The sequence below is a fragment of the Nelumbo nucifera genome, chromosome 7, assembly GCF_055504915.1.
Source record: "Nelumbo nucifera cultivar China Antique chromosome 7, China Antique-T2T, whole genome shotgun sequence".
Classification (NCBI taxonomy): domain Eukaryota; kingdom Viridiplantae; phylum Streptophyta; class Magnoliopsida; order Proteales; family Nelumbonaceae; genus Nelumbo; species Nelumbo nucifera.
In genome coordinates this window covers 34,546,361-34,570,861 of record NC_142655.1, presented here as the reverse complement: position 1 = coordinate 34,570,861, position 24,501 = coordinate 34,546,361, and the positions used below count along the sequence as shown (strand labels likewise).

At 39.2% G+C, this 24,501-nt stretch overlaps 1 pseudogene; it reads right to left on the bottom strand.

The window, feature by feature from the left end:
- Positions 1–173: 173 nt before the first annotated feature.
- LOC104598385 (putative LRR receptor-like serine/threonine-protein kinase At4g37250) lies at positions 174–21,811 on the bottom strand (annotated as a pseudogene).
- Positions 21,812–24,501: the final 2,690 nt, after the last annotated feature.

Here is a 24,501-nt window from a genome sequence, read left to right as displayed (position 1 = left end):
CAATTCTATCCATATTTTGGTTGAGTTATTTAGGAATTAATGGTGATAACTTCCGACCTCGGATCTGCTCCTCCCGATATTTATTCATGGGAAGATGTTCCCAAATGCACGGCTGAAATGTGCTGTGAGGTCTCGTGTGAGGCATGCTCAGTGAAAAGCAGATCCAAACTTGATAATTTCCTTAATCGAGTCCAGATCACCTACCAACAAAACATGTTCCAACCCTCTACCAACATAAACATCTCATACATGGCAGTCCAACTTTTATGGTGGGTCCCAGTCTCATAGTAAGATGTGTGGCGGTGTTAGATTTTGTTGGTAGAGGGTTGGAGTGTGTTTTGTTGGTAGAAGATGAAAACCTAATCGGATTGAAAGCTTTATTTTTTTGTTTTGGGTAAAATATAAAAACCTTCCCTCAAGTTTTTGACAATCATAAAAACCTCCCCTATTGTTTCATTTTAGCAAAAACCTCCCCTCTATTTTTTGTAAAATTAATAAATACTTCCATTTCATCAAGGACCAAGACAGAAAACATTAAAGAAATGACCTTTTTTTTTCAAAATACCTATTTTGCCCTTTCTCGAACACTGTTCATCTTCTTCCCTGTTCGAACCCAAAAGTAGAGGCAGTGGCGGCACCGGTGATAGCGGTATGGCGGTCCAGACTATGAGAGGAGAAGGAGCAATGCATTTCCAATGAAAAAAGAACAGATTACCAATCAGCCCAGATTATCTTGTAATGGGCGGCATTGCATTTCATTTTCAAACTTTTCCCAACAACAGAAAGGGAAAGAGTGGCGTTTGCAAAGCCTGGCCAATGGCCTACCACGAACAGTTGACTTTCCAGGCATAGAGAATAACTTCTCAGTTCCACGGTTGCGCCTTTACACAGTGAAACCAGCATTACCGTTCATTTTAGTACAACCTTACTACTTTTTGCTACTATGCACCAAACAAACTGAGAGAGACAATCAGACAACAAGGAGAGAAAGAGAAGGAACTTATTGTAACTAAAGTTGGCGAGGCTGCCACAAGGGACGTAATCGTAGATGACGAGTTTCTCCTCGGAACCCCAGTAGAACCCTCGTATGCGCACCAGATTGGGATGGCGCAATTTAGCTATAAGCTTGACCTGATTCTCGAAATCTCTGTATCTCTCTATACCACTCTCACCGATCCTTCGCACCGCCAGCGTCGTCCCGTCCTCCAGCACGTCCTTGTATACTATGATCGAACTAGTCGCTCCCAATATATAAGTTGATGCTTTCAGCAAAGTCTTCAGCTCCAACTCCGTTTCTCCGTCTACAATTATAAGAGACCCTCCCTTCTGTTATTGCTGCTTTTTCTGTTGTTCATCACCCACCTTTTCCTCTTCGTCTTCATCACTATCAATGCTCGCCGTCTCGGACGTCTCTTCGTCGTCATCATTTTTCTTTCCCAGGCACCAGCACGCCGGCCCTTTCGGTTCCACTGATGACAAAGGCCAGATATCTTTCCCATCCATTTTGTCTTTCTTCTCTGCGCTTCCTGTACTACTGACCACCTTCTTCCTTCTCTTCCTTATTTGGTAAATATAACAGAATATCAAAGCCAGAACTCCGATACCAGCCAAATCCCCAAAGATGATGCCTGCAATTGTTCCTAGTCTAAGACCCCTCTACCTTTGCTATTGAGTCCCATTCATCGTTCCAGATGACCCAGTTACAGGTGTCGAGTCTATGGTGTTCGGAATAGCTGCAAATGCAGGAGGAGAAGTAATTTCAGAGACATTGGGTGGAGCAGAAAGAATGGAAGTCACTTCCCGCATAGACCCGGGTTTCTAGCGAACAATTCCGTTTTCTAATTGAGAAAAGCTACATTTTTCGGGATTTCTCCTGTGAGATTATTGAACGAGAGGTCAAGTGTGACATTTCCCGGGATTTGCTTCCCAAATTCCGGTGGAATCCTTCCGACGAGTCTATTTATGAGAGGTTCAAGTAACAAAGGCTGACTCCACCGAAATCTGGCGGCAACGACCCGTTAATCAGATTGGAAGACAGATCTAAAACTTGAACGGCTTCGAACACACTTGGAACATCGCCAGAGAAGTAATTGTTGCTCAAGGAAACGATAGTAAGATTTCGAAGAGCAGTGAGGTTCTGAGGAATCTTTCCCGCCAAGGCATTAGCAAAAAGGTTAAGAAACTCAAGGTTCTTTAGCCCTCCGATTGTCTCCGGTAATGCGCCTGAAAGAACAGGGGTATTTCCAACTAACTAGAAGAAGAAGAAGAAAATGAGAGAAAGGGAGAGAGGGAGGAAGGGAGTGGCTGAGAGGGGGTGTCGCCGCCGCTGCTCTGCTTCTGGTTCGAATGGGGAAGGGGAGGAATAGTGCCTTTTTGATTGATTTATGTTGAGGGGGAGAGGGGCAATAGGAAAGAGAGATTGAGAGGGAGAGAATGGTGGAAAGGGAGAGGTTTCGCATGAAGCACCGCCGCTACTGAACAGGAGTGATGGAAGGGGACAATGCCAGAAGAAGAAGAAGAGGAAAAAGAAGAAGAAGAAAAGAACGAGAAGAATGGTGGAAAGGGAGAGGTTTTGCATGAAGCACCGCCGCTACTGAACAGGGGGTGATGGAAGGGGACAATGCTAGAAGAAGAAGAAGAAGTAGAGGAAAAAGAAGAAGAAGAAGAAGAAGAAGAAGAAGAACGGAAAAGAACAAGAAGCTGAAGAAGATGAGAGAAGAGGAAGAGATCGGATTTAGAGGGGTGCTGAGCTGCCTCTGCTTTGGGGTTCGAACGGGGAAGAAGATGAACAATGTTCGAGAAAGGATAAAATAGGTTTTTCTAAAAAATGATTATCTCTTTAATGTTTTCCGTCTTGGTAATTGACGAAAGGGAGGTATTTGTTAATTTTATCAAAAATAGAAGGGTGATTTTTGCTAAAATAAAATTATAGGGGAGGTTTTTATGATTATCAAAAACTTCAGGGGAGGTTTTTCTATTTTACCCTTTTCTTTTTTAAATAGAAAAGAAAACGAAAATTTTTGAGACAAGACTTTCCTTGTCCAGTGATGTCATCGGATAAAGACCTCCCTGCATGTTAACCAGAATTGGATTCAGAAGTGGATATATCACTCCATTATAAGAAAAAGGGTAAATTAATTGTTGAAACCTCTTTGAAGTTTTGTAATTTTAATCACCTCCTCTCTACTTTCTAACATAGTTACAAGTAGATCCCCTTTGTTAGAATCTTCTAGAAAGAGACATGAAAATGACCAAAATATCCATGTAGTTATTTTTGACTAAAATTATTATTTTTCTAAATTTTCTCCTCATACTACCTTGAACCCTTCTAAATTTTCTCCAAATTTGCCCTTCATATCAACAACTTTTGTTGTTTATGAAGTTTGTATTATTGGAAGGGTTATAGTCCATCTAATGGAGAGCCAAACAAGGTTAAATGGCTAGGCAAAATTTTAAAAATTTTCTAACTCTTCTAGAAACCGACTTCCCGATGTTTTAAAAAATTGCAATTTCTTTTTTCAAATCGATCTTACACTACACTGAACCAGATATTAAACCAAATCAAAAAGGGAAAATGATACTTGATACAGATACCACAAATTCAGATCCCAAGGTGGAAGTTCACGCCTAAATCAATCCTAAAACTAACCTCCAATAAAGATGGCACAGTGTATAGGTAAAATTGGTTTAGTAACATTGTTTTCTCGAAAACTACTATCCTAATTGCTTGGATTGAATAAGGTGAATGAGATTGATCTTTATCAACGTTTTTCTTGCAAAAACTTGAAGAATTGATCAAAATCAATTCTTGAAAGCCTAGGTTGAATTAGGGTTTTTTGAAAGACGAGGGAAGAAGAGGGAGAAAGAGTGTCAAGACTTCTAGTCTAGTTTGCCATCTTCTCATTTATCTCCTTATGGAGTACTCTCCTAATCTAATTAGGAGACTAACCAAGCCTAATTTAAATATGGACTCTATTAACAAATAAACATTATCCTCTTAAAAAGATAGGTGCTCCATATCCAATACCAAACTTAAATTTGACCCAACGTACATGACAACTTAAGTTGTCATGTGACAATTTAATTAATCTTATTAATTTTGGGCCTTAGTCCATTTACTTCAAAGGCTCACGACCCAAGGTGTTGCATAGCCACTTTAGGCTTGATATTTTATGGTGTGGACCCCATAATGATTTCATGCAATTCCATATGGGTTCGGCCCAACCTCTGAAACAAGCTATGAACCCTAACCCAATCATCATTTATTAAGTTTGGGCCCAACATTTACATGTAAATTATCCTTGGATTTAACCACCCTATAAAGACCCAAGGATAATGGACTTATGTAAAACAAAGCCCATAAGGTGTAATTTTCCCTATAATGATCTCTTACACTTAACCTCTAGGCCCATAATGATCAAAACACTTCCTGACAAGGAAGGAGGTGCAATGCCACACTTTCTACTAAGATGGATCCCAAGATTAAAACCATTTGCAAACCTTTTTCATAAAATAGTAGTATATAATATATAAATACATTTTGCAAAACAAGATTTCAAATACAAGTGAAATCTACTACCAGTAGTTTAGGTTTACATCAGAGAGAGTGTAAACCCTAATATTCACTTTGTTTGACAAATGGGTCAATCCTATCACTATGATAACCCACTCAGGTGAATTCTCAGATGCCCCAACATATCCAAGTATTTGACCCTTAATGGATCTCACTAATTGGCATATCAGAGGTAACCCAATCCAACACTTAGTGTAGTATCATAATCAAGTCTAGGGTTATGTGTAATTTTCTTGTTTTGCCCATCTATCTCCAAGGTTCAGGGCATAACTAGAAATTAGTCCAGGTTCAATGCTTCTAATAAACACCCATTGACTGTGCTTGGGGTTTAACCCTAACAATTGAGACAAGCTGTTTTTGTTAAAGTGCTTTTGTAAAAGTACTTTTATAAAAGTGCTTTTATGCTTTCATAAAAGTGTTTTAGTAAAAGTACTTTAATAAAAGTGCTTTTGTAAAAGTGTTTTCATAAAAGTACTTTTATAAAAGTGATTTTATGCTTTCATAAATGTGTTTTTGTTAAAGTACTTTCATAAAGAGCTTTCATTTAAAAGTGTTTTTATAAAAGTACTTTCGTAAAAGTACTTTATAAAATTGCTTTCGTGTAAAAGTACTTTTGTAAAAGTCATTTTCATAAAATTACTTTATAAAATTGCATGTGGACACGAAAGTTAATAAAATTTATTGTATTTCACCTTCTAATCTCAAAATGAAATGTGGTATGGTGGTTTGGAAGTGTAATGAGATGTGGGCATGCTAGGAAGCTTGAGTTTGAATTACTACAATTACCTACCTTTTGTTCTTTATCAAAAGATTTTCTCAATCCATTTTTCTTTGGAAAAGGTTTTGCTAGATGAACTCGTAAAACATGGGAGAATAAGTCTGGAGTGCGAGAGTTTTTGGACTTTTGTGCTCTCTCTCAGATAAAAGAAGCCAATTATTTAGACTGGCTCATGTCTGATTCAAATGTAAAAGTGTTGTGCCAGTTCTCAAAGATCGTAGTTTTGCACCAGGGGAGAATTTTCCAAAGGTCAAACTACAAAAGGATTTAAGCAGTTATCGGAAAACAAAGGGAGATTTAAGTATTTTACCTTGCTGTGTTTGGTTTGAAGGGAAAAACAAGAAAAGGAAGGGAAAGGTAAGGAAACCTATACACAAATTGCAAAGGTTTCCCTATCTTTTCCTTTCTTTCCCAACCTTTTCCTTCAAACCAAATATCTGTTGATATTGATATGAGTTATGTTTTTGACCTTTGTGCCATGCCCAGCACAAATTGCGTTTTGTCGTGCCGGGGTACAATTAGAGAGAGATTTAAGAGGTTGACCTTTAACCTAACCTAATCCATTTAATTTACACCCCTACTTTATTAGAGAGAGACAAAAGGGAATAGAAGAGATTTAAGAGGGAACAAGAGATTTAATGGGGAGGGGAGATGTTACAAACATTGATTATTGATGAACTAGCTGAATTTTTACATCATCAATAGGGATGTGAGTGGGTTGCTATAAGCGGAAACCTGCATTCATTCCTGACTGGGTTTTGGATCAAACTCGAGTTAAGGCCAACCCGTGGCATATCTGAACTGTCTACATTGTAACACAATAGGGGTGCAAGTCGGGCGGGTTGGGCCGGGTTTTTGATCAACCCAGGCCCAGCCATAAAATTTGGGCTTAAGGCCCGAGCCCGAGGTCAAGCCTATTTTTCCTAACCCGAGCCTAGCCCGCCTTGTAATTTGGTGCACTCGAGTTGGGCTCAGGCCCGGACTAGGCTCGCATTGGTCAATGAACCCACTCTAAAATTATATTTATAAATGTATTTATGCAAATATATATACATATATTTATGTATATATGTAAATATGTTTGCAAAATATTTATACAAATGTTATATATATATATATATTTACAAGTTGCTAGAAAGTTGTTCCAGCATTTTTCAAACCAAAGGGCATAACTTTATAACAGTATAGCCCGAGTTTAGTTACAAAAGTAGTTTTGTCTTGGCCACCTGTGTCCATCCTAATTTGATTATAGCCAGAATAGGCGTCTATGAAACTCAGCAACTCATGCCCTGAGATCGCGTCTACTAGGCGGTCAATTCTAGGCAGGGGGAAGCAATCATTTGGGCAGGCTCTATTCAGGTCGGTGTAGTCGACACACATGCGCCACTTGCCATTGGCTTTCTTCACAAGCACGGGGTTAGCGACCCAGCTCGGGTAATGAACCTCCCTGACGAAGTATGCAGCGAGGAGCTTCCCGACCTGCTCATCGATTACCCTCCACCGCTCTGGGGCGAGGTTGCATTTTCTTCGTTTAATTGACTTGACTAAAGGGTCCACATTAAGTTTGTGAGTTATTATACTAGGGTCAATTTTGGGCATTTCTGTCACAGACCAGGCGAAAACATCTAAATTGTTAAGTAAGAAACTTACTAGCTATGTTCGGAGCGGTTCGCTTATCAGTGTACCAATCTGGAGATTCTTGGTTGGTTCGGTCTTGGACACCGGTATGTGGACCGTCTCTTCCACCGAGGTAGCTTGCTCCTCGGTGTAGTCTGCAGGTCGCTCTAGTTCGACACCTTCTTCCAGTTTTGTCTTTTCCTTGAGGGCAGCCACATAGCACTTCCGGGAATCGAGCTGATCGCCTCGTATCACCCCTACTCCGTAGTCCGCCAGGAACTTCATTGTGAGATAGTAAGTTGACACTATCACTCGTAAAACATGTGTAATAGGTCGACCTATGATCACGTTGTGGGGGATAGAGTCGTAATCACCAAGAATGTGTGCTCGAACCGGACAATATTCAGCCATGTGCCCGCCTCCACTAGTACTGCGACGCGACCTATTGGTCTGACTTCCTCTCCGCTGAACCCTTATAGTGGGGCATTTGCTGGTTTTAGATCGTTCTGCTGTAGTTACAACTTATCAAAAGTTTCTTTGAAGAGGATATCAGCCAAACTGCCTGAGTCCACCAAGATCCACTTCACTTCGAAGTCATTGATGATCATCCTCACGACCAGGGCGTTGTCATGAGGATACTGAACCCCACGGGCATCATCCTCGATAAAGTAGATTGGTTCTTCAATCCGAGGTCGCTTGGGTGGGTTCTCTGCTTCATGCTCCAGTTCTCGGACTGACGTTTTCTTGGCTACTACTGTGCCCCCCGCTACGATAAATCCTCTAGTGATCATACTAATCACTCCACAGATCTGCCTTTCTTCTGGTAGCGGGCGAGGTGGCTGTTCGTTTTGTTTGTTGCATTCTGGGGCATCTTTCTTTTGATCTCCCTATCGATCCCCTTGTCCTTTTTCCTCATGCGAGATGCACTTCTTCAAGTACCCATGGCAGATTAGCTCTTCGATCTCGTCGCAGAGGTTTCTATAGTTTTCTATGTTGTGACCATGGTCCCGATGAAAGTGACAATAGACGTTCGAGTTCCTGGTCGTTGGGTCTCCCTATAGCCAGGGTGGCCATCTGACGATGGAGGAGTCTTTGATGGTCATTAGGATCTCTCCTTGCTTCGCGTTAAGAGGAGTATAGTTGGTTCTCTCCACTAGCGGGATCTTGGAATGTCGACCCGACCTATAACTTCGCGAGGGGGATTTACTCCTCGAGTTCGGGAACTTGCTTCTTCGCTTAGGGGATTTGCTATTTTTTCTTTTCTTATTGCTCGTTCCTTCTTCCTCTCTCTTCCTTTTCTCTCCTTGGTTGTCAATTTTCTGGTTTATCTCTTCTTCTATACTGATAAACTGATCGGCCAGCTTAAGGAACTTGGTGATGTTCTTCAGCTTGTTGGCCACGACGTGACACTTGAATTCTTTGTGAGTGATTCCTTTTCACACTGCGATGAGACATATTGTTGGGTCAAGGTCTGGATCTATAGGCATGTCTCGTTGAAACGCTTGATATAGCTTCGAATTGACTCTCCTTCCTTCTGCACCACGTTCAGAAGACTCTCCTGTGATTTCGGGCACTTCTTACTAGTAATGAAGTGAGCGGTAAACATGTCTGCGAACTGCGCCCAGGTTCTGGTGGAACTTGGCGTGAGGTTTCTATACCAGGTCCGAACTACTCCTCTGAATGTGGTGGAAAAAGCCATGCACATACAAGCATCATCGGCCCCGCAAGATGCATTTGGGACTGGAATGCATCTATGTGATCGTTGGGATCAAAGGACCTGCCATACTAGTCTAGTGGCGGAACCTTGAAATCCTTCGGCGTTGGGGAATGGTGAACTGGCCAATTGTCACCGATGAACCCTAGGGAGTGACCATTTGCTGCTCTTGCCCCCTAGTGATGTTCATGTCACTCTTTTCGTTGTGGCTGGATGATGCCATTGACGGTGAGATTAAGACCGAGACTGTAACTAGAATTGGGATGACCTTTCTGTTAGATAGTTATGCCCTTAGCTCTAAACAGATTGATGCATCTTTTGACATTTATTGTAAATGAATAAAGTACTAAATTGATTCATTTCATTGTGGTGTGTTTCTATGTAATACCCTTAAACTGGGCACTTAAGAGACTTGTGTTAGTTTAGAATCTTCACAGCCATCGGATAGATCTGGGGAGATTTATCCTGCCAAGGCTGACATTGATGTGCCGCCAAGTTGGTTGGGGTGGCTTGTTTCAGCTACTAGGGTGAGACCTGAGGTACATGCAATGCGGGTTTTCTTGAAAACCCTGAATCGGACCAAATTCCAACATTGCCCTGGACCATGGAGATAGATGAGCAAAACTGGAATGTTACACCTAACCCCTAGACTCGATTATGGTACTACACTTGATGTTGGATTATGACGTCTTTGATGTACCAATCAGTGAGATCCTTAGAGAGGGTCAAAACCTAGGTATGTTGGGACAGTCTGAGAGTTCATCTGAGTGGGTGATCAAAGTGATAGGATCGGCCCCTTTGTCAGACAAAGTGAATGATCGGGGAAATGCACTCTCCGTAATGGAAACCTAAATTGCCAGCAGTGGATTTCAAATATGTTTGAAATTTGGTTTTGCGAAATATATTTTTATAAAGATATAATTATATATTACGGTTTCAAAATGTTTGCAAAAATGTTTTAATTCCCGGGTTTCATGTGAGTATAAAGTGCAGCATTGTTCCTTGCAGCCGAGGGAGAGGACCTCTCTTGTCGGGTAGTGTTTGGTCATTATGGGATGAGAGGTTAAGTGTAAGACCATTGAGGGTAATACCTGATGGGCTAATCTTGCATCTGCCCACAGTCCTTGGGCTTTCATAAGGTGGCTGGACCCAAGGACCATTTAGTGTAAACGTTGGGCCCATTAAGAGCCCATGGTGATGGACTCAGAGGTTCAATGTCTCCTACAATGAATTCAACCAGGCCTTGTAACAAAGGCTAGGCTAAACCCATGTGGCTTATGTGTAGATCAATGTTTGGGTCCCACGCCATACAAAGAGAGCCAACTAGGCAGCAGGTTAAGGGGTAAGTGAGAACATAAGCTTAATAGGCCTAAAGCCCAATTCGAACTGGGCTTAAATTAGTTAATTAAAAGGAGACAAGATTTGATTTATAATCTAATTAGGATTAGCTGAAAGGATAAGATAAGTCTTATCCATTTAAGAGTCCAGATCCAAATATCAGATTTGGATCAAGAAACTCTCTCCTACTTAGATTAGGAAGCTGATCCAAAGAAGACTATAAATAGGGGGTGAATTCCTCAGTTTTAACACATAGCAACTTGTAGAATTCTTTTCTATTCTTGCCATCCCTACCCAGTTCGATCTCCTCTTGAGGAATTGATCAAGAAAGGTTCTTGATATTGTTTCTTGGTTGAAGAAACAATTTGAAGACGTGATCACCAGCCCCTGTTCGATTATTGCTAAAGAATCCTAGTTCTTACTGAAGAGTCATCCTGCTGATCTTGCTTCTTCACACACTGTGTCATCTTCAGTGGAAGCGGGTTTGGGTCTTCTCCTTGGGCGTGAACACTTTCATTGGGAGTTATTGCTACTTCGTATCTGGTGTATCCTTCTCCTCCCTTTTGGTTTCAGATCTGGTCTGGTTTTGGGTTAGAGATTGATCCTTGAAAATGCAGTTTTATAAAATAGGGAATCGCATTCCCAGATGGGAGAGAGAAAATTTTGAAATTTCGCCCAAGCTTCTTGCAGGGTTCAGCCATCCATATGATGGATTTCTCATCCCTTTAGTGGTATCAGAGCCATGGTTTGATTCTTGAACCAAAATTGAGCCAGATTTGATCTATGCAAATCGGTAGAAGTTGTTATACCCGATTTGTGCAGTTAGCGATTTTTCTAGGAAATCGGTTCCCAGTTTTGGGCGAATGATCAGAAAATAAATTTTTATCATTCTGTTATATATTTAGAATTGTTCTATTTATATTTCTTGAATTTTAGGTTGTTCGTATGGAGGAGATCAAAATCTTTCTACAACACAAGAAATCTGCGCATCTATGTTTTTTTTTTATTCATTCTTGGTTTGTAATTAATTTTATTATTTTTAATTTTAGACGGAATGTATAGGAATTCGAATCTGATTTAATATTAATAGAAAAATTAGGTTTTCATTTGAATACGAAGTTGGAAGCGCAAAGGAGAAAATTTTGCAGATTTGGGTTCGAAGATCTGCGATTTGCAGTTTTGGAAACTGCAAATTGTGAACTAATTTTGTTTTGCAGGGTTGCAGCCTTACGAACAACCCTCTTGCTATTTTTTATTGATTCTTAATTGTCATGTATCAATTTCTTTGTTTTTTAGATCATGTTTCTTGAATTGGATCTTGAATTAAACATCAAACTCTAGACCCATTCGAACCGGATTGGACCAAATTGGTTGGACCAAATCTGTGGTTCGATGGGGGCTGTTCTCAGCCCTAAAATTTCCTATATGGGCCGAGGGGTTGATGGTTAATTGAAATATGCAATTTGGCCCACATCTGTAAAACCCAGTTTTGATTTGTTAAAACCGCTTTAGCCCAATTCAGCATAAATGCTATATGGGCCGAACTGCTCTTTGCAGATCAGCCCATATACCTAGATAATATTATTTGATAATATTATGGGCTTTAAATGGGCTGAAAAGGATTTTTATGAGTTTTACAGTTATTTAGTTGATTGGATCGATTATGGATTTCATGCAAGTGATGTATGTGATGTAATGTGTTGCGTACATGGGCCATAAGTGTTTGGCCCATGTTAATTCGATAGTGGCTCTTTCGAACACCAAGGCTGAATGCACATCATTTCCATGGTGCCATTAAGATCATTAGATGATCTCCCTTTCTCAGTGGGGCCCACTTCAGTTTCTCCCCAAGAGGAACACCTCGGAACCCTAGCCGCTTTGGGCCCACTTTGAATCTGGCTTTATGAAAGCCAATGGGAGCCACTTTGGTTTGACCTAAATCATATCTAGGGGGTTTTCGTTCCCTCCATTAAATATAAGTGCATGTGATAGGGAATTTCATATGATGAATTCTCTAAAGGCCTTGCATCATTAGTATGAAGGTTGGCTGTATTGGTGGGTGGAGATGCACCATAAAATTGGGCTATCCATCTGCTAATGCAGTTGGCTGGATTGCTTCATGAGACTATAGGGGCATCATAAATTGATGTGGAAGGGGCCTATCCTAAAATGGAAGACTCTCTCACGGTACCTTGGTGTTCACGAACATGATGGGTGAGCACTTATTAGACAAAAATGTTTAACCTAAAATGGCTATGAACCTTGTCTGATAGAGGTCAAAGGGAAAGTTCATAAGATGAGTGTATGAGATCCTTCACAGAAGGTGGTGGGGTTTTGTAGCTGAAACAGTTGGCTCCATGCACCCCATGTGGTTTCCCACATTTCCAGAGACACAACTATCTCCGTCACTGAGATTGGAGGGAATCTCAGAGATGCCCAAAATGGAAATGGAACATAGATTAAAAGCCCTTTCTATGTCATGACATGAATCAATTAGGTTATGGACTTATAAATCTACTTTGCCTTTACTAGAAATGGCAAACGAAAACTTCACCAAGTTGTTGGATGATAACAAACTTAAAGGCCCTAATTATATTGAATGGTTCCAAAACCTTATGCTGGTTCTGACGTCCGAGAAATTGGACAAAATTGCTAAGAACTCTGCTCTAGATCGTCCGGGTGATAGGGCTTCTGAGGCCCGAAGAAGAGAATATCAAGAATGGGAAGAGAAAAATTCTCTTGCCCGATATTATATTATAGCCTCTTTAGACAATCTAATATAGTGACAATTCGATAAGATCGAAGTGTCCAAGGATATATTGGACAGTCTGAAGACTGTACGAAGAGTAGAATCGTTCTACTCTACAAAAGGTCTTAAAATTGTTTATGACCAAGAACCAACAGATCCATGACCATTATTTAAAGATGATGGGTTATATTAATGAATTGGAGGGTCTCGGGTCAGGGCTAGATCATGACACAAAAATTGATGTTGTCCTCAATTCCTTGCCTCCGTCCTTCAATTAGTTTATCACAAATTACAACATGAATAAGCTAAACGTTAGCCTTCAGGAACTCAGCAATATATTGTAGGGGGCTGAAGAACTGATTAAGAAGGATAAGCCGATAGCCATGTTTGTTGAAGGTGGCAAATCGGAAAAGAAAAAGCGAAAGGCTAAAAGGAAGGCTCAGAAGAAGGGTAGAAAAACTAAAGAAGAAGAAAGACAAAGCATCAGATGCTTGTCACTTCTATAAGCAGACCGACCACTGGAAGAAGAATTGTCCTCAATACCTAGAGACTAAGAAACAAGGTATGTTTGATTCTTTCATCATAGAGACCAATTTGCTGGTCACTTCTGCTTCCTGGTGTATTGACTCCGGGGCTTCGGCTCATGCGTGTAGCTCACCGCTGGGGTTCAAGATAAGTAGAAGACTGAGTGATGGAGAAGTGACACTTTACTTGGAGACTTCTGCAAGTGTTGCAGATACGACCATAAGCACTGTAGAATTAGTTTTCAGAGAATGAATTATTATACTAAAAGATTGTCTTTTCATACCTAATTTAAGAAGAAATTTGATTTCTGTCTTAAAATTGTGCATGGATAGTTATTCTATTTTGTTTAGTAATGTGATTACTATTAAATGGAATAACAAATTCCTAGCATATGGGGAACTTGAGAAAGGTTTTTATGTTCTCCGTCCTGCTCTGGAAACAAACATTACCGAAACTACGTCGAAAATAATCCCCATGAAAAGAAACTGTGATACAGTTAGTAAAGGATGGGCTAATCTTGTCGGGCAGTGTTTGATCATTTTGGGCTGAGAAGTTAAGTGTAAGACCTTTGAGGGTAATACTTGATGGGTTAATCTTGCATCTGTCCACAGTCCTTGGGTTTTCATAAGGTGGCTGGACCCAATGGCCATTTAGTGTAAATGTTTGGCCCATTAAAAGCCCATGGTGATGGACTCAGGGGTTCATTGTCTCCTATAGTGAATTCGGCTAGGCCTTGTAATAAAGGCTGAGTTGAACCCATGTGGCTGATGTGTAGATCAATGTTTGGGTCATACACCATACAAAGAGAGCCAACTGGGCAACAGGTTAAAGGGTAAGTGAGCACATAAGCTTAATGGGCCTAAAGCCCAATTCGAACTGGGCTTAAATTAGTTAATTAAAAGGAGGCAAGATCTGATTAGGATTAGCTGAAAGGATAAGATAAGTTTTATCCATTTAAGAGTCCAGATCTAAATATCGGATTTATATCAAGAAACTCTCTCCTAATTAGATTAGGAGGTTGATCTAAAGAAGACTATAAATAGGGGGCGGATTCCTCAATTTTAATACACAACAACTTGCAGAATTCTCTCCTATTCTTGCCATCCCTACCCAGTTCGATCTCCCCTTGAGGAATTAATCAAGAAAGGTTCTTTATATTGTTTCTTGGTTGAAGAAACAATTTGAAGATGTGCTCACCAGTCTCTGTTTGATTCTTGCTGAAGAATCCTGGTTCTTACTGAAGAGCCATCCTGCTGATCTTGCTTCTTCACACACTGTGTCATCTTCAGTGGAAGCGGATTTTGGTCTTCTCCTTGGGCGTAAACACCTTCATTGGGAGTTACTGCTACTTCGTATCAGGTATATCCTGAAGGGATGAGAGATCCATCCTATGGACGCCCAAAAGATTGCGGAATAAGGGGCGAATTTCAAAAATTTTATCTCTCCCTTCAACTGGGAATCGTATTCCCTATTTAGAAAATCATATTTTCAAGGATCAATCTTGAACCATAAACTGAACCAGATCTGAACCAAAAGGAGTGGGAGAGGATTATACCTGATACGGAGAAATACTATCTCCCAATGGAGGTGTTCACGCCCAAGGAAGGATCCAAAATCTGCTCCCACTGAAGATGGCGCAATGCAGGGTGGAGCAGAATCAGCAACGTTCTTCAAAAGAACTTGATCCTTCGTAAGGATCAACTGGACGACTTGAGTACAGCTCCAACCAATCTTTTCACAAAAGATTGAAATCAAGATCCAATCTTGATTGCTCCCAAGAACTGGAGATCGAACTGAAGGAATGGCAAAAGCAGGAAGGTGGCGGCAGGAGAGAATTCGCAGTATGCAGGAAATCTCTCAATCTCTCTTTCTTCAAAGAGAAGAATGCTATGAATGTTGTTGTGTAGTAGGCTGCCGCCCCCTTCCCCTTTTATAATCTCAAAAGGGATCAGCTCCTAATCAGATTAGGAGCTGCTAATCCAAATCATATTTGGGTTAGAAGTCCCTTAGTGATAAGGGATAACCCTTATCTTATCTGCAGATAAGATCAGCTGTCTCCTAATCTAATTAGGAGGTTTCCAGATCTAAATCCCATTTAGATCTTGGACTCTCTGAGTGGATAGGGTCTAAGCCCAATCCTTTCAGCTGACCCTCTTTAGAATTCGCCCCCTTTAAATGACTGATCAAATCAGCCCAGTTCGAAATGGGCTTAAGGCCCATTTAAGGTTATGTACTCAAAAGGCTTCCAAATTGCTGCCCAGTTGGGCTTCCTTGTATGGCGTGGGACCCAAGCATTGATCTACACATCAGCCACATGGGTTCGGCCTAGCCTTTGTTACAAGGCCGGGCCAAATACACTGTTAATGACAGTGCACCCCCTGAAACCCATCAAATGGGCTCTATGGGCCCAACACTTACACTAAGTGGTCCCTGGGCCAAGCCACCTTGTAACACCCAGGGACTGTGGGCAGATGCAAGATTAGCCCATCAGGCATTATCCTCAATGGTCTTACACTTAACCTCTCAGCCCATAATGATCATACACTGCCCGACAAGAGAGGACCTCTCCCTCGGCTGCAAGGAACAGTGTTGCACTCTCCACTTACATGGATCCCGGGAATTAAAACCTTCTTGCAAACAATTTAGAAACCATACATATATACTTTTATATCTTATATAAAATATATTTTGCAAAACAAATCTCAACGGTTGAAATCGGCTGCCGGCAGTCTTGGTTTCCATCAGTGAGAGTGCATCCCCGATCATTACCTTTGTTCGACAAAGGGGCTGATCCTGTCACTATGATCACCCACTCAGATGAATTCTCAGACTGTCCCAACATACCCAGGTTTTGACCCCCGCTAAGGATCTCACTGATTGGTACATCAAAGACAGCCCAATCCGACACCTAGTGTAGCATCATAATCGAGTCTAGGGGTCGGGTGTAACTTTCCAGTTTTGCCCATCAATCTCCAAGGTCCAGGGCAATACAGGAAATCTGGTCCAGTTCAAAGATTCAATTAATCCTACACTGTATGTGCCTAGGGTCTCACCCTGGCAGCTGAGACAAGCCACCCCAACCGACTTGGTGGCACTACAGTGTCAACCTTGTCAGGATAGGTCTCCCCAGACCGACCCACTGGCTGTGAACATTCTAAACTAACACGAGTCTCATTAAGTGTCCAGATTAAGGGTATTACACAGAAACATACCAAGGGAACATGAATCAAATATGTATCTTTATTCATTTACAATAAACTCATAAAGTACATCATTCTGATTGAAGCTAAGGGCATACAAAACTGTCTAACATATCCCTCTCCTCCCTTTTGGTTTTAGATCTGGTCCGATTTTGGGTTCAAGATTGATCCTTGAAAATGTAGTTTTCTAAAATAGGGAATGTGATTCCCGGATGTGAGAGAGAGAAAATTTTGAAATTCCATCCTACCTTCCTACAGGGTTCGGCTATCCATATGACGGATTTCTCAACCCTTCACTTTCGATCGTTTCTCACAGATGGTGCTAATTGATGATGCATGACCTAGGAGCTCCTAACTGGAAGGTTGCCTGGATGTGCTCACGTGGCGAACTGGATTAAACTACAAAACAGGGATCAGAGAGATCAGGGTGGATGGGCCGGTGAGGTCGCTCTGATGCTTAAGTCAGTATCTTTGTTGTAGTTGCGAGCTAAAGTTTGAGTGCTAGAGAGCTTGAATGTAAGTAATCGCACGTACTTGGGACCTGGAGGGGTTGATGCCCTTATATAGTTGAGCTCAGTGGGTCTCATGAAACGGTTCCAGGATCTTTGGCCTGAGTAGATGAGATCCATTTCCACTTTAGTCGGGGAGTAATGTATTAGTTAATGAATTCTATCGTCTCCACCCGATCTGAGGGGGGAGAGGATAAGGCCTGCCGTTACGCGACATGATCCCACGAGATTCAATGTCAGTTTGGGAAGTTTCTGGAGTTGATTACGTGTCACTTCGGTTCTTGGGCCCCGAACTGGGTTAGGTACCGAGGTGCCTTTATGCCAAGGTGACTCTATGTCGAGGTGGCTTTATGTCGAGGTGACCGAACCCCGAGCTCTAAAGACAGCTAATTAGGCTTCTTTTGTTGAGTTGTCACCCTTCGAGCAAATCACGTCCACGCGACCTTCACTTACTAGGTCGTGCCAAATCACCCCTCATCAGTAATACAAACTAACTCAATAATTAACTAACAAGAACAAAGGGCTAACAATAAAGGTTATGAAACTTACTTCTTTGATTTAGCCTTGATTGAATTTGACAATAGCTTATTTAGAGCCTAGGAATGGCATTTTTTGAGATTTTAGAGCAACAGAACAACTTGTTGTTGCTCCTTGGTGCAAAAGAGTAAATATTTGAGGGGTGAGGTTTATATTTCTTAAAGATTAAAACATGAACACACAAAGAAATGGGGTAGTTTTGGTGAATTCCAACTCTAGATTTAGGAATTTTCCTAGGTTCTTTCTTAAAATAATTGGGGAATCCAATGGGGTTTTCTCTTTCATTTTCCTCTTAAAAAAATGGCCCTAGATCTCAAAATCTGCCTTGTTTATAACGAGGAAGGGCTTAAACAGGTCTAAAATTCGTCCACCACATTTCTAGTGTTTCAGAAAAGCTAAAACATGCAAGAAAACTTAAACAATCTCAATTTTCATGCTTTTCCAAAACATCTTTGAGGCTTTTATCAATCAAATTGAGATGTCAATGATTTTTTATTATTTCTCATGCTTAATGGGGTTATTTTCGAACTTGTTTCTATCAGGTTCAAATCTGACCTCTTAGTGGAAAAAATGTAAATTTGAAATGGCTACAATGGCTCTTATGTGGATTTCTAGGTTCAAGGAGGGTTACTTTGGGGTTTTTAGGTTCTGTTGGTCTATTTATTATGTCCTAAATGGTTTAATGGGCTAAAGGGGTTTAATTGACGGTTTGACATCAGACCTCACCGTCTTGAGAACTTAGGTTAGAATAGATAAAGGGGTGATTTAATTTTGTGCATCAAAATGGAATCATTCTAGTTTAATGGTTAAATGGATGAATTAGGTTTGAAAATTGATATATTGGGGTTTTTTAGGTCTCTGATTGTGGTGGTGAAGTCTAATTTGTTAAATAAGGCTTAGATGATGGAGATCCATAGTTGATAAGCTTTCAATAAAATTTCCTAAAACAGAAAATTGGCTTGATGGTGGGTCAAATTTGACGTACTCAGGCTTTTTAGGCCTCTAAAGATGACAATAAGGTCCAATTGGTCAAATAAGATTTGGATAGTGAAGAGCTATGGCTGTCATGCCCTAATCAATGAGATTTGTTAAAACAAAATCTTGTCTTAATGGTGGATTAAATGAAGTAATTTTTGGATGAAATTTGGTGGGTAAGCAATCTTAAACGTCTTGAATTTGATGGAAAAGTCAGATCTTCGATCAGAGGTGTGGATTGAAAGATTTTTTAGATCAAGGTTTTAGTTTATAGTTCATAAAATTATGAGAAGGCTCAAAATGGAATCTTGCTTATTTTGGAAGGAATTGGAGGAATTTAGGGTTGGAATTAGATGGGTGGGTTATTTTGAGGATTTTGGACTTAAGGCTCATTTTGGAAGGAGTACAAATACAAATATGTACGGTGCAAATACATACAAAATAATACAAAATGTAAAGTTTTGCACTCTACATATTTGCATTTGTACTCCTTCCAAACTGAGCCTACTGAGAGGGGCTTGGTTTCTTAGATATGAGTTCTTGTGCAATTTAATAATAAATGCCAAATTGGAATCATTATTAATCGAATTGTCCAATAAAGGAATTTTAAGTTGAAATTTGGCATGTGGGCATGGAGATGAGGAGTTAGGTGAAAGGTTCAGATCTAAGAACAAATTCATTAATCTTGATTTTCTAATTTTATTCATCTAAGAACATCAAAATGAAACCTTATCATTTTTAAGGTTGATCATCATAGATTTAAAGTGGGATTTGGGCGTTTATCGTATCTTAGTATCCTTAAGGCAATGAATGTGTGGGATTTGATTTTGTGGAGTCAAGGTTCAGACAATATGCATATCATGACCATTAAAAAGAAAGTTGGAATGATGAACATTGGGTATTTAGAGTTTGGTTATGAAATTCAATATGTATTTCTAGGGTTTAAATGTAAGAAAGGATTTTGGATTTTGACAGGTCACTAGTTAGTCTGGTTATGTTTTCATATTTTGAGTCCTGAAAGATAGTATAAAGAGGTAGGATGAAGGGACTAAGCAAAAATTGTGTGCATATCGCTGCCCCTTTTTGTTGGAGGAAACATCCTATCCAATAATAAAGATAAAGAGGCACATAGAGATTTTTTCGAGTGATATATAGGAATATGGTGGTTTTGGTGATTCAACTCTAGATTTGGGAATTTTCTTAGGTTCTTAATGAAAACAATTGGAGATTCCAATAAGGTTCTCTCTTTTGTTTGGCTTATTTGGGATTTTTAAGCTTTTTGGTCTTTTTGGTGTGTCCTAATTAGTCTAATGGGTGATTTAATTTGGTGTGTTAAAACAAAATCTTTTTAGTTTAATGATTGAATAGGTGAATTAGGTCATGAAAATTGACGTACTAGGGTATTTTGGGTCCCTGATCAAGGTGGTGAAATATGATTAGTTAAATAAGGCTTGGATGATGAAGATTCATGGCTGATAAGATTTAATTAATGAGATTTGCTGAAATAGAATATTGGTATGATGTTGGGTTAATTGAGGGAATTTTGGGATAAAATTTGGTGGATAAGGATTACATCCTTAATTTGATAGAAGAAATGGATCGCTGATTAGAGGTATAGATTGAATGATTTGATTCAGATCAAGGTTTTAACTTATAGCTCATCATTCTATGAAAAGGCTTGAAACAAAACCTTGCCTGTTTAGCGGTTAAATGAAGAATTATGTCATGAAATTTAACGTATTAAGGCTTTTGGGCCTCTAAACATGGTGTTCGGATCTAATTGGTTAAATGAGAATTGGATAACAAAGATTTATGCCTATCATGCTCTAATAAATGAGATTTGCTGAAACAAAATCTTGACTTAATAATGAGTCAAACAAAGGAATCTATGGAAGAAATTTGGTGGGTAAGCATTTTAAAGCATCTTGAATTTGATGTAAAAGTTAGATCTGTGGTCAGAGGTGTATATTGAAAAATTTCTTAAGATCAAGGTTTTGACTTATGGTTCATTAACTAATGAGAAAGGTTAAAATGAAATCTTACTTATTTTAGAAGGAATTTAGACTTAATGAGAGGGGCTTGGTTACTTAGGTTATGACTTCTTGTGTATTTTAATTATAAATGTTAAATTAGAATCTTTGTTGATCAGATAGTCAAAGAAGGGATTTTGAGTTGAAATTTGGCATGTGGGCACTTATAGAGATGAAGAGTCAGGTGGATGGTTCAAAACTAGAACGAATTTGTTGATCATGGTTTTCTAGTTCTATTCATCAAAGGACATTGAAATGGAATCTTGGCATTTTTAAGGTTGATCATCATAGATTTAAGGTGGGATTTTGGGGGTTGATTGCATCTTAGTATCCTTGAGACAATGGATGTGCTAGATTTTCTTTTGTGGTGTCAAGGATTGGACACCATATAGATTAGGACCATTAGAGTGAAAGCTAGTATAACAAATGGCGGATCTTTAGAGTTTGGTTATGAAATTCAACATGTAATTGTAAAGTTTACATGTGAGAGGGGATTTTGGGTTTTGATAGGTCATAGGTTGGTCTGGTTATGTTTTCATGTTTTGGGTCTTGAAAGAGTGTATAAAGAGATAGGTAAAGGAACCGAGAAAAAATTGGGTGCTGACACCTGTAGATTTTTCCTAGAAGCAAGGAATATCACCATGGGAATAAAGTCAGGAACACCATTTTCATTGACAAGATCACTTGTAACAAGCTCCAGATACTCTGTCAATGGGAAGTTTACAATTACAGTTTGCTTAGAAACCTTTTTGTCAATAGAAAATAAGGAAGAAAAACAACAGTAAAGACAAAGCACAAAGAGGAAAGATGGGAAGCAAAGGTAGAAAGAAGATGAATAATTACTTAAGACAATAAGATAGCATAAAAAAATTATAGAAAACAAAGAGATGAAATCTATAGGTGTCCAAACATTAGGGTTGCATGATAAACATGGCAGCAAGAAAAATAATAGCTTGCCCATTATGTCTAGATTGACAATTCACATACCTTGACCACCATCATTGAACATGTAAATTCCCACAAAAAGGGATAAACAATCACTACAGGATTTCCCAAGAAATATAGATGCCCACAAAAGTACCTATAACCCCAAACCCAATGAATAAGTACATGGGAACCCCCATAATCTTGGAAGATTGCATACATGACCATAGAAACACCCGCAATTATGAGGTAAATTTCTTTCAAAATTTTAGGGGCTAATTTCCTCAAAATTTTAGGGCTAATTTCTTTCAAAAATTCCTGCTTAGAATTTTGGGGGCGCATTTCTTTCAAGTTTCCTTACAATTCTAGAGTGCTAATTTCTTTCAAAATTCCTTAGAATTCTAGGGCATAATTTCTTTCAAAAATACCTTAGAATTATTGGGCTAATTTCTTTCAAAATTTTGAGGGATAATGCACTTATATATAATGTAATAATACTAAAACCAATTTATTGCTCAACAATGTAAAGAGAGAGAGACTTATGTATAGTGATTACATATCAACATATATATACCATAACTGCGGACATGTTACAACGCACAAGATTTCCGCAGGCATATTACGGCATATGCAATAACCACAGTTACTAACCATTGGTTGTCCACAGATACTTCAAGCATACGTAGAGAGAAACTACGACCTTCAAACACATATGACTTAAGTAGACACCAGACAGACCATAGAGCAAAAGGGAATTACTGAGACATGGAACCAAAGCAAATCCCTAAAAACGACAAAAGTGCCATGCAAGTATGTGAAGCCGTTACTGTTTGCACAAGCTAATAACTAGTCCCCACAGCCCACACTATAGTCTGATGTGTACCTACTGAATCAGCTTGGATGTGTAAGTTAACCATCTTTACAATATTCTAGAATTCTTGGTTTTTGGTTTCATGCATGAATGAGCCCTTCTTCAGTCCCTTTGATGAAGAAGAGACTCATTTGTTCCTTCACTCCTTTCAATTCGTCATTAGCTTTCAACATTCCCCTAGACGAAACCCTAATATCTACCTCTTTCTGTGTCTCTCAACTTCAACTATGATCTTACCATGATCCAATCTTCATTTGTATTTTTAGTGAGGGACTACAGTTATCTTATACGGAAGAAATAGCCATATCCATCACTTGGTGAATGGGCATGACTAGTCTTTGATATTATCGTGGCAATATATGAGTCCATCCTCTTATAGCGGCATGAAAACATAGCATAACTCACTAGTGCTAAGAATGTAATCTTCTGACTGTAAGTATGGGTATGAGAATGTAATACAAGAGTGAGTTCTCGTATCTAAATAAATGATGAGTCATGTGCATATCATGAGATGCTAATTTCTAAGTATTACATGTACAATTAAGTGATTTAAGTATGTGGATGCATGAAATGTAAAGTTGTATGTGCCTAGGGGAACCAATAAATGAGAGGTGCCTGGGGAGAATTCATTTCAAAATACATTGAAATCCATTGTTGGTAGTTTAAGGTTTTCATAAAAAAGTGTACCTTAGGATATTTTCTTTCTTTAACAAAGTGGTTGATCCTATCACAATGATCACCTACCTAAATGATATTCCAAACTATTCCACCATACTTAAGTATTTGACCTTAGACGATCTCACTGGTTAGTACATCAAAAGTAGCTCAGTCCATTACTTGGTGTAGTGCCATTAGTTTTGTTTATTTGTCTCCAAGGTATAGGGCATAAGTATAAATTGGTCCTTATTTAGTTTTTTTGATAAATACCCATTAATTGCATCTTGGATCTAACCCTAGTAACTGAGATAAGTTGCACCACCAATTTAACAATACATCAATGTCAACCATGTTAAGATAAGCTCCCCAAATCTATTCAATGGTTGAGAACATTTTAAACTAAAATAAGTCTCATATATATCTAGTCGAAGGAGTAATACACTAAAGTCATACCAAAGATAAACATGAAAGAATAATGATTTAATATCATAATACAACTTAGAATACATTAATTAAATTAGAGCTAAGGACACACAAGGTCTAACAATATAAATAGTCTCTTGCAAGGTCCACAAGGCGGGTGATATCTCAACCACATATTCTATGATAACTTTATTTATTTCCATGTCATTGATTTTTGTAAGTGATTTGCCTTTTTATATTTAGATTATGTAATGAGTGTATTGGTGGCGTTTTACATATCCTCTTGCTTTATGGGTGTCATTATTTTATAATCTACGGTGTCTACGTTCTGCTTTTCTTTACTCTCAACTTCAAAACAATATGATAATATATGATAATAGTATATTTTCCACTGCTTATGTAAAGTGATTGGAAATATTAAACAATGATATAAAATTAAGACTATGAACATTGCAACCAATGGATTGAAATTAATTAAGAGTCTGTTTGGTTTACAGATAGGACCGGAATTAGAATTGGAATTAGAATCCCCAGGAATCGGAATTAGAACCATTTATTTCAAACACCTGTTTGGTTCAGTCAGGAATTGGAATCGGATTCCAATTGTTGCTGTTTGGTTCAAATAAAAGCTAGAACTGGAATCAGCCAAAATTTCTAATTCACCGGCTGAAATGAAACTTTCAGCCATGTCCATCCACGGGAAAAGAACACCCAGAACTACCATAAAAGGCAGAAATATGAGAAGGCCAGTTCGGCTGAAGGGAGAAATAGATCTTTGGTAATTGCTCGTAGATGTGGTGAAATTGGGTAGGGATCCGCTAGAAGTTGCTGTTGTTGTCTTTGATGAAGAGATGACGACATTTTGCCTTTTGAGGTGATTACTGCGTCCAGGACAATGTGCACTGGTTCTAAAATGGAGTTACTGTAAGCCCAAAAAAACCAGTTCTATTCAGTCTAAATTAAAATGACGAAATCTGTAGAACAAAATCCTGTACGAGGAGTAGCTAAATCCCAGCTTTAATGGGATTGTACCATGAAAACTCAACGCCGACTATGGAATTGGAGATCCCTAAACCTCAAA